This window comes from Bubalus bubalis, chromosome 16 (genome assembly GCF_019923935.1).
Source record: "Bubalus bubalis isolate 160015118507 breed Murrah chromosome 16, NDDB_SH_1, whole genome shotgun sequence".
Lineage (NCBI taxonomy): Eukaryota > Metazoa > Chordata > Mammalia > Artiodactyla > Bovidae > Bubalus > Bubalus bubalis.
The window spans coordinates 14693043-14705164 of record NC_059172.1 but is presented as its reverse complement, the minus strand read 5'-3'; the positions used below and the strand labels follow the sequence as shown (position 1 = coordinate 14705164).

Below are 12122 nucleotides of genomic sequence, written 5' to 3'. Positions count from 1 at the left end.
TCGTGTCCGACTCTTCGCGACCACATGGACTGCAGCCTTCAAGGCTCCTCCGTCCATGGGGTTTTCCAGGCAAGAGCACTGGAGTGGGTTGCCATTGCCTTCTCCGAAAGTATGTTCTATGTATGTCAATAACATACTAACAATGAAAAATGCCATTGGTTAATATGATCATAAACATTATTATTTATCTGTGTGCTTTATCTTGAAGGACTTCCCTGTGGCTCAGACGGTAAAGCGTCTGTCTACAATGCAGGAGGCCCAGGTTCGATCCCTGGGTTGGGAAGATCCCCTGGAGAAGGAAATGGCAATCCACTCCAGGAATATTGCCTGTAAAATCCCATGGACAGAGGAGCCTGGTAGGCTACAGCCCATGGGGTCACAAAGAGTCGGACACGACCCAGCGATTTCACTTTCTTTCTTTCTTTTATGTTGAAGACACAGGATTACTTAAGCAGTCTTTAATAACTGCTATATTTCCAGTGGAGCAGTTTAATAAATGTGAATTATTTTAAATTAATTTATTGAAAACTTTAAAGCTTGCTCACAGATTCACACATTTTTTTTAAACAAAATTGAGAAATAACCTATTTTCTCTTTTTCCCTTCTCTAGTCCCAAAGCAGAATCCTCATGGAAAGTGGGCAGAGTAAATGAATACTTTCTTGAGTTGGGTGTGTTTATTATCAAACAAAATAATTGATGTTCCTGAGTCATAACTGGAATAGTCTGGGACTCCGTTTTCAATTATTTGAATCATCCTCCCCAGGGAAGTCACAAGGGTACAATAGGTGTAAAAGTTTATGGAGCAAAAAAGATGAAGAAGAGACTCATTGTTAATGCATGCCTACTAGAGATAAAACAGTGTCATTAAAACTGAAGCTTTTTACAGTCATAATTTCTCAAGGCTCACCCATGATAAAAACCAACATTTTCACTTGAGTTTATTTCCTACTTATCTAATTGGAGGTCCCTTGTCAGTATCCTTTTCTGGAGCATCTCTGATGCAGGAAAATAATGTTGAGGACATTGGGCTGTATTAGCGTCCATATGAAATTCATTTTAAGTTTATTAAAGTAAGCCACGCAGGCAAATCTTTCTTCTTACATTAGCATTTCACTAAGAATATATCAAGATTAAACAGCATATGCATATTTGTAAAAAGGATAGTTAACTGAAAATATTTCAATTTGCATGTGTGTGTGCATGCTTGGCTCTATGTTACATCATGGAGATTTAGACCAAAAGCATTCAGGTTTTGAAATCAAATATTCAATGTATTTTGCACCCAAATTGGACAACTGCCAAGTTTTTTTTTTTTTTTTATTTCATGACAATATTTCTTATTACTCAGCCTTACTTAATACACAGAGCTCACTTTCAAAGAGAGGTATTTCTTACAGTTTTATCAGGCATGTTTATGTTTTGTTGATGGATTTAACAGCAAGAGTTGCAAAGTGTCATCTTTTCTCCCCATCTCATAATTTTAATCACATTCAACAGAAATGTCACACTACTCAGCTGAGATTTGCTGTCATTTAGATGTTGGAAACAGGATTTCAAATTGGTATAAATACTGAGGACCATTCAAGGCATAAAAAATAAAATTACTTTGCCATCTTTATGGTATAGAACTGAAAGTCTCTTGAGAACTATCTTTCCCCTGGTTCCAAAGAGAAAGCTTTACAATTGTCTCATCTATCAGATACAAGAAAATGAGGGTGCTGCATATTGACTGTCTCTCACTGTGTTAGTTTCCTATACTGCTTGCAAATTATCTCAGACTTTGCCACTTAGAATAACATCCATTTATTATCACATGGTTTCTCTAGGTCAGGCTCAATAATTACTTTGTCAAAGTCATACATGTGTGCTAAGTCACTCCAGTCATGTCTGACTCTTTGCGACCCTATAGAGTGTAGCCCTCCAGGCTCCTCTGTCCATGGGTTCTCCAGGCAAGAATACTGGAGAGGATTGCCATGTCCTCCTCCAGGTAATCTTCCCAGCCCAGGGATCAACCTTCATCTTCTTACCTTTCCTGCATTGCAGACAGATTCTTTACCACTAGTACCACCTGAGAAGCTCAGGGTCTTCCTAGGCCAAATACAAAGGGTTAGATGGACTAGTCCTCTCAAGAGCATCTGGAAAAAAATTCTCTCCCACACTCAGTTATGTTATTGGCAGAATGCAGTTCCTTGCATCAGTTGAACTAAGGAATCCATTTCCAAGCCGAGAGGACCCCATGCCTGAAAGGCAGCAGCCAAGAGGAGTTACCCCACGTCCAAGGTCAGGGGCAGTGGCTGGGAGTGCCAGACTGCCACGGCAGCGCAGGAACAGCCGAGAGGAGCTACCCGAAGTCCAAGGTCAGGGGGGTGGCCGAGAGGAGATACCCAGCATCTGAGTTCAGGGGCGGTGATGAGAGGAGTTACCCCGCATCCAAGGTCAGGGGCTGTGGGCGGGAGGAGCTACACCACGTCAGAGGCCAGGGGCAGTGGCACAGGAGGGCCTAGAGGAGCTATCCCACGTTGAAGGTCAGGAAGGGTGGTGGTGAGGAGATACCCCTCATCCAAGGTAAGGAGCATTGGCTGCACTTTGCTGGAGCAGCCGTGAAGAGATACCCTACAGCCAAGGTAAGAGAAACCCAAGTAAGATGGTAGGTGTTGAAAGAGGGCATCAGAGGGCAGACACACTGAAACCATACTCACAGAAAACTAGTCAGTCTAATAACACTAGGACCACAGCCTTGTCTCAATGAAACTAATGAAACTAAGCCATGCCCATGGGGCAACCCAAGATTGGCGGGTCATGGTGGAGAGATCTGACAGAATGTGGTCCACTGGAGAAGGGAATGGCAAACCACTTCAGTATTCCTGCCTTGAGAACCCCATGAACAGTATGAAAAGGAAAAATGATAGGATACTGAAAGAGAAACTCCCCAGGTCAGTAGGTGCCCAATATGCTACTGGAGATCAGTGGAGAAATAACTCCAGAAAGAATGAAGGGATGGAGTCAAAGCAAAAAGAATACCCAGCTGTGGATGTGACTGGTGATAGAAGCAAGGTCCGATGCTGTAAAGAGCAATATTGCATAGGAACCTGGAATGTCAGGTCCATGAATCAAGGCAAATTGGAAGTGGTCAAACAAGAGATGGCAAGAGTGCATGTTGACATTCTAGGAATCAGCGAACTGAAATGGACTGGAATGGGTGAATTTAATTCAGATGACCATTATATCTACTACTGTGGACAGGAATCCCTCAGAAGAAATGGAGTAGCCATCATGGTCAACAAAACAGTCTGAAATGCATTACTTGGATGCAGTCTCAAAAACGACAGAATGATCTCTGTTCGTTTCCAAGGCAAACCATTCAATATCACAGTAATCCAAGTCTATGCCCCAACCTGTAATGGTGAAGAAGCTGAAGTTGAACGGTTCTATGAAGACCTACAAGACCTTTAAGAACTAACACTCAAAAAAGATGTCCTTTTCATTATAGGGGACTGGAACGCAAAAGTAGGAAGTCAAGAAACACCTGGAATAACAGGCAAATTTGACCTTGGAATATGGAATGAAGCAGGGCAAAGACTAAGAGAGTTTTGCCAAGAAAATGAACTGGTCATAACAAACACCCTCTTCCAACAACACAAGAGAAGACTCTATACATTGACATCAGCAGATGGTCAACACCGCAATCAGATTGATTATATTTTTTGCAGCCAAAGATGGAGAAGCTCTATACAGTCAGCAAAAACAAGAACAGGAGCTAACTGTGGCTCAGACCATGAACTCCTTATTGCCAAATTCAGACTTAAATTGAAGAAAGTAGGGAAAAACACTAGACCATTCAGGTATGACCTAAATCAAATCCCTTATGATGAGACAGTGGAAGTGAGAAATAGATTTAAGAGCCTAGAGATCTGATAGATAGAGTGCCTGATGAGATACGGAATGAGGTTTGTGACATTGTAGAGGAGACAGGGATCAAGACCATCCCCATGGAAAAGAAATGCAAAAAAGCAAAATGGCTGTCTGGGGAGGCCTTACAAATAGCTGTGAAAAGAAGAGAAGTGAAAAGCAAAGGAGAAAAGGAAAGATATAAGCATCTGAATGCAGAGTTCCAAAGAATAGCAAGAAGAGATAAGAAAGCCTTCTTCAGAGATCAATGCAAACAAATAGAGGAAAACAATAGAATGGGAAAGACTGGGGATCTCTTCAAGAAAATCAGAGATACCAAAGGAACATTTCATGCAAAGATGAGCTTGATAAAGGACAGAAATGGTATGCACCTAACAGAAGCAGAAGATATTAAGAAGAGGTGGCAAGAATACACAGAAGAACTGTACAAAAAAGATCTTCACGACCCAGATAATCACGATGGTGTGATCACTGACTTAGAGCCAGATATCCTGGAATGTGAAGTCAAGTGGGTCTTAGAAAGCATCACTATGAACAAAGCTAGTGGAGGTGATAGAATTCCAGTTGAGCTATTCCAAATCCTGAAAGATGATGCTGTGAAAGTGCTGCACTCAATATGCCAGCAAATTTGGAAAACTCAGCAGTGGCCACAGGACCAGAAAAGGTCAGTTTTCATTCCAATCCCAAAGAAAGGCAATGCCAAAGAATGCTCAAACTACCGCACAATTGCACTCATCTCACATGCTAGTAAAGTAATGCTCAAAATTTCCAAGCCGGGCTCCAGCAATATGTGAACTGTGAACTTCCTGATGTTCAAGCTGGTTCTAGAAAAGGCAGAGGAACCAGAGATCAAATTGCCAACATCCACTGGATCATGGAAAAAACAAGAGAGTTCCAGAAAAACATCTATTTCTGCTTTATTGACTATGCCAAAGCCTTTGACTGTGTGGATCACAATAAAGTGTGGGAAATCCTGAAAGAGATGGGAATACCAGACCAGCTCATCTGCCTCTTGAGAAATTTGTATGCAGGTCAGGAAGCAACAGTTAGAACTGGACATGGAACAACAGACTGGTTCCAAATAGGAAAAGGAGTACATCAAGGCTGTATATTGTCACCATGTTTATTTAACTTATATGCAGAGTACATCATGAGAAATGCTGGACTGGAAGAAACACAAGCTGGAATCAAGATTGCTGGAAGAAATATCAATCACCTCAGATATGCAGATGACACCACCCTTATGGCAGAAAATGAAGAGGAACTAAAAAGCGTCTTGATGAAGGTGAAAGCGGAGAGTGAAAAAGTTGGCTTAAAGCTCAACATTCAGAAAACGAAGATTATGGCATCTGTTCCCATCACTTCATGGGAAATAGATGGGGAAACAGTGGAAATAGTGTCAGACTTTATTTTTCTGGGCTCCAAAATCACTGCAGATGGTGATTGCAGCCATGAAATTAAAAGACGCTTACTCCTTGAAAGGAAAGTTATGACCAACCTAGATAGCATATTCAAAAGCAGAGACATTACTTTGCCAACAAAGGCTATGGTTTTTCCTTTGGTCACATATGGATGTGAGAGTTGGACCGTGAATAAGGCTGAGCACCAAAGCATTGATGCTTTTGAACTGTGGTGTTGGAGAAGACTCTTGAGAGTCCCTTGGACTGCAAGCAGATCCAACCAGTCTCGGACTCTCTCTCCCACGTGCGTGCGCTCTTTTCTCTCTCTCTCTCTCTCTCTCTCTCTCTCTCTCTCTCTCTCTCCTGCTATCTTCTAAATAAAATAGAGCTGTAACACTGAAAAAAAAAATAATAAAAGAGATCAGCCCTGGGATTTATTTGGAAGGAATGATGCTAAAGCTGAAACTCCAGTACTTTGGCCACCTCATGAGAAGAGTTGACTCATTGGAAAAGACTCTGATGCTGGGAGGGATTGGGGGCAGAGGATGAGATGGCTGGATGGCATCACTGACTTGATGGACGTGAGTCTCAGTGAACTCCAGGAGTTGGTGGTGGACAGGGAGGCCTGGCGTGCTGCGATTCATGGGGTCGCAAAGAGTCGGACACGACTGAGCGACTGATCTGATCTGATCTGAGGGGAGAGAGGTGGGGACATCACTGTCCCCTGCTCCTTAATGCTAAGTGTATTTCTTCTAACATTGCTCTTTGTATCTTCAAAATCACCAATGGCACACCTAGTTCTTTTCATATTTCAAATCTCTCTACTTCTCCTTACGCCTCAGAGTTTAAGAAGTTGTGTGATTAAAGTAGATCTAGTGTAATTATCTTCCTTTTGTCATATAAGTAAAGGGAATTCAATGAACCAAAGTTGTTTTTTTGTTTTTTTTGTTTTTTTTTTTTAAATCAGTCAGGTAATCAAATTCTCTAGACACCTTTTACCTTAGACTTGCTGGAATATACATTTTGTCAGAATTCACTATTGTGAATGCATATATTCTCTACAAGTAATTGTGCTTGTAAAATGTAGGGTTTGGAGTCAATTAAGGCCCTGTTGAAGTTTAAGCTTAATTATTTAATAATTATGTGATTTTTTTTGAGCCTTAGCTTTTTTTTTTTTTTTAACCTTCAAAACAAGTTCAATTATTACCTATTTTAAGGTCTGTTGAATTGATTACATGAGAGGAAGCATGGCAGTTAATACAGTAATTAACACAGAAGTGAAGTGAAGTGAAGTTGCTCATTGTGTCCGACTCTTTGCAACCCCATGGACTGTAGCCTACCATGCTCCTCTGTCCATGTGATTTTCCAGACAAGAGTACCGGAGTGGGTTGCCATTTCCTTCTCCAGAGGATCTTCCAAATCCAGGGATTGAACCTGAGTCTCCCGCATTGGAGGCAGATGCTTTACCATCTGAGCCACCAGGAAAGTCCATTGATTAACATAGAGGGAGCCCTCAATAAGAGGAGGGCATGGCAACCCACTCCAGTATTCTTGCTTGGAGAACCATGAATGGAGGAGTCTAGTGGGCTATAGTCCATGAGGTTGCATAGAGTCAGACACAACTGAAGCGTCTTAGCATGCATGCATATAATCATCCCTCAATACATGATTTTCTCAAAATGTATACTCTTCTTTATCATTATAGAGTATTTATTTAGTTGGATGCCATTTTTGACTCAATGGGCATGAATTTGAGCAAGCTCCTGGAGTTGGTGATGGACAAGGAAGCTTGGCATGCTACAGTCCATGGGATCACAAAGTCTTGGATATGACTGAGTGACTGAACTGATTTGGCAATTCTTCCTAACACAGTCCACCCCCATCCTTGTAGTTCACTTGTTTCTCTCCTGAAATGCCTTCTGCCCCCAAGCATGCATAAAAAGATTGCCTAAAGTAATTCTTTAGAGTGTTCATCTCCAAATGTTTCAAGATTTTTCAAGAAGTCCAATGCAACCCTAACCACTGTACCATTTGTAATAAGCAGTATGACTGTCTTGCCAACCTAATTCAAAAATCTACATTCCAAATTTTTCTGAATCACAATTAGGGTGTCTTGGTTACACTAAGTCTTTAATGTCAGGTATGTGATACTGAAACTGAGTAGGACCCTGTGGGACCTTCCCATGGACAGAACCCTAGACTCCCCTGCTTGCCTCTTGTTTATAGAAAACCTCCTGGTTCTTTCCCAAGTCTCAATAAAACACATTTAATCAAAGAAGTGAGAAAATGCAGAAACAAAGGAAAACAGTCAAGCAAGACAAAGTATTAATAGTTCATCCATAAAACAAAGAGTCAAGGAAATTTAGTTCCTCCTCAAGTGCTATCTCTGATCTGTTTTGTAGATAATAAAACCCTCATCAGGTGGAAAAAGTTAACTGCATGCTGACCACCAGTACATAGACTCCTGACTGATATGAACCAAGAAGTTGGTGATGCTGACTCCTGAAATACCACACAGTTACCTCACCACCAACCAATTAGAATAATGTCTACAAGATGATCTGGGACCCTCACCTCTCACTTTGCCTTTAAAAACATTTTCCTGAAAGCCACGGGGAGTTCAGGTCTTTTGAGCAGGTCTTTTACTTACAAAATTTGTTTTCTTTCCCAAAGAAGGGAAGGAAAACCATCAGCACCTTTCACTCATCTCCTAGTCAATTCACTTCTGCATCTGGAACAAAGTACAAGAAGAAAGTACTATTCAAATAAACACAGTGCAAATCTTGATTTCTGAACACTAACTCCTGAACTCATGGGGATCTTTTATTCAGCACCAGGGATCTCTCTCCTTCTCCATATATATTTGTTTCTCTTCCTGATCTCTGATCACTATTTACTTCACTCCTGAGAGTCACAATTACATTTCCTGTTGCAGTCATGAGCATATGGAGTATTTTAAGCTTTGATTTAATCCAAATGTTTATTAAGCTCTTTCTGGGGAAAGAAAATTAAATTATTTTAGTAAAACTAAACCTTTATTAGTACACCAGTAAGCATGTAATGTTTATTACAGCTCAGAGATTTCAGCAAATGCCTTTTAACTGAACTTGTTTTGTAGCTGTCCCCTAGCAAGTGCGTGAAATTCAATGGTAATTAGCAATTAGGCACCTACATGAACTGGGATGAACGTTAGTAAATGATAGGTGCATGAACTGTCTGGAAATAGTATGAGGAAAGTATCTGGAAATCACAATGACATAAGGAATTATGAGTGGACTGAAGAAAATGGTGTTTATTTCCAGTGATTTCATACTTACCTATAGGTTTCGATATCATCCATATGATGGCTCAGTTGATGAAGAAGCTATCTGCAATGCAGGAGACCCTGATTCGATTCTTGGGTTGGGAAGATCCACTGGAGAAGGGATAGGCTACCCACTCCAGTATTCTGGCCTAGAGAATTCTATGGACTGTACAGTCCATGGGGTTGCAAAGAGTCGGACATGACTGAGTGACTTTCACATAGGCCAATAACTCTCAAATTCTTATTTCTTGCCAAGCCTTTGTTTAGTTTCAAGCTTCTTGAAATCTCCACTTTAATGTCTTATAAGCATCTCAAGTTTTATGTACAAGTAATAACACTTACGTACTTTAGCCACAACATACTCATCTCTAGTCTTCCTCATCTCAAAAACAACAAATAACACATCGACCTAATTGTGTGATTGAAAATCTGTGAAAACTAGAAGATTTTTAAAGAATATGAAAACAGCAACTAAAGTTATTTTCTTGAAATTCTTCTGCTTTTATTGTATATAAATGGATACTAACTAAGCCAGATATCTAGTATAGTATATTACTGTTAATTTTTCCTGCATATCACCTTATTTAAGAAATACTCCTAGAATTTTATTGTTTTCTGTAAATGGACTTGAATGTTTTTTTTAAATCACTTGAAAAAATTATTATATTAATATCTAAAGTATAATTCTCTCTAGTAAACCACAGGAAAATATTCTATATATTTATTTATCTTTCTTTGGGGGTAATATGAAGTAAATTCCTAAAAGATATATATATTTCATTCTGTGTATTAACAGCAAATATAAGATAAAAGGTAAAAACATATGCCATTTATAGTAGTACAATATTATAAACCTGGGACTAAAATTAGCACATGATGAAGATTTCTAAACAGAAATTCAAAATGCTGTGTTTAATAAAATGCAAGGTTTATGAGGTTTATTAGCAAAGACAATATTTTGAGTTTAATGCTTTCCCCCAAATTTAGATTTAGTTAAATTTCAATAAAAATTTAATAAGAATTTGGGGAAACTTGTAAATTTGCCCAAGGTAAAGCTAAAATTTATTTTGGAATATAAATGGTCAACAAGAACCAAATATTTTTTTATAAGATGAGAAAACTTGCTTACTGAATGTCAAGACTAATTATAAAGCTGCCATAAATATGAAAATACACATTGATAAAAGAATGAAGAGATAAACAAAAGGTCTACAGAATAAAAGCTCAGATACAAGCTCACATATAAGTGGACCCTTAAATGTATTACCGCAATATTGTTCCTGTTTAGTTGTTAAATCATGTCCAACACTTCTGTGACCCCATGTACTGTAGCTCACCAGGTTTCTCCATCCTTTGGATTTCTCAGTCAAGAATACTGGAGTGAGTTGCCATTTCCTTCTCCAAAAGATCTTCCCAACCCAGGGATCGAACATGTACCCCCTGTGTTATAGGTGGATTCTTTACTGCTGAGCCACTGGGGAAACCATTGCTACAGAGCGATAGACAAATAATTCAGTTCAGTTAGTTCAGTTCAGTCTCTCAGTCGTGTCTGACTCTTTGCGACCCCATGAATCGCAGCACGCCAGGCCTCCCTGTCCATAAGTAACTCCCGGAGTTTACCCAAACTCATGTCCATTGAGTTGGTGATGCCATCCAACCATCTTATCTTCTGTTGTTCCCTTCTCCTCCTGCCCTCAATCTTTCCCAGCATCAGGGTCTTTTCCAATGAGTCAGCTCTTCACATCCGGTGGCCAAAATATTGGAGTTTCAGCTTCAGCATCAGTCCTTCCAATGAACACCCAGGACTGATCTTCTTTAGGATGGACCGGCTGGATCTCCTTGCTGTCCAAGGGACTCTCAAGAGTCTTCTCCAACACCACAGTTCAAAAGCATCAGTTCTTCAGAGCTCAGCTTTCTTTATAGTCCAACTCTCACATCCATACGTGATTACTGGGAAAAGACAAATAATAGTGTTCTCAATAAAGGATGCTGGAAAATTACCTACATGGAAGAAAAGGTGGAACTTAATTCTACTTCAGAGTTTCAAAAAATCAAATTGTGGTTGGTTTTTAAAAGAAATGTAAAATAATGTTAAGGTGAAAAGTAGTATGTATTTTAGGAGATTATTTAGTAAAACATGTTTTTGAGTTCAAGACAGGCAAAGCCTTTTTCTAAAAATAAGCACAAAGAGAATTTTTAAACTTAATGAGAAAAGATAATAAGCTTGGCTACATTAAAATTAAAACTTGAATTCATCAAGAGAATCCTGCTAAGAGAATGAAAATGCAAGCCATAGAGTGGGAGAAATTATTTACAACAAATATAGCTCAAAAACTACACACACACACACACACACACATAAAGCATTCATATATACATGCACATATATATATGTATACATCCCACAGATCTCTAATACATGTGTGTATCGCACAAATGAATTTAAAGAAAACTCAGTAGGAAAATGAATAAGATTAAAGTAGCATTTTATAAAAATATACATTCATAATTATAGCTATACAATAAATGTTTGTAATAACATAAACTGGAAGCAACACAAAATTTATTAGTAAGGGTATGAATAAATAGAATATTCACATAAAGATACAATACAATCAATGTAATGGAGTGAACCACCACTAGATACAATAGAGATAACTTTAAAAAGCAAGCTTAGTGCAAAAAGGAAGTACAAAACTATTTTAAACTTCAAACACAAACAAAATTAAGCAATATAATTTTTTAACCTGAATAAAGTGGTACAAGGGCTTCCCTGTGGCTCAGCTGGTAAAATATCTGCCTGCAGTGTGGGAGACCTGGGTTCCAACTCCCTGAGTTGGGAAGATCCCCTGGAGAAGCTAAGGGCTCCAGTATTCTGTCCTGGAGAATTCCATGGACTGTATAATCCATGGGATCTCAAAGAGTCAGAAACAACTGAGTGACTTTCATAAAGTTTTATAAGGTTAAATGGCTTTTCATAAATAAAAAGCCATCATTTTTTAGTTTATACTAAATTTTGTGGTGTAAATATTGCCATCACGGCTGCTTTTCTAGTTAGGAACATTGAAGATCTGAATGTAAAATTGGGCAGATGCAAAGAATAGGGTCCTAAGAGCTAACACTCAGTGGCTCCCACATACCACTGCATTCACAGGTGATGAAGCAATTAAACATTCCTACAGAGCAAAATTAAACTTTTAAAAATTGTTCACTTTTTTAGGAAGCTAAAAATTATTTTCAGACACATATAGAATGAAAACATGAGAAAGATTTTATTCAACTCATTAATGATGAAGGGAGCTGATCAGAGGCTAACCTGGTTCAAAGGAGAATTAGAAGAAAAATGATTATCAGTACACCTTAAAAGACTTTCTAAAATAGTCTACTCAGTTAGAAGCAAAAATGATTAATGACTTACAGGACAACACATAACCTTTGGGGTTATTTTTCTACTTGACAGAAATTATTTGCAATTCTATTGGATAAGATCTACAAGTTAACACATAAT

General features: G+C 38.9%; 1 non-coding gene across 1 annotated transcript; it reads left to right on the top strand.

Moving 5' to 3' along the window:
- Window positions 1–211: 211 nt before the first annotated feature.
- On the top strand, window positions 212–284 carry TRNAC-ACA. Its single transcript has one exon. It is a non-coding gene; the product is annotated as a tRNA-Cys (tRNA).
- Window positions 285–12122: the final 11838 nt, after the last annotated feature.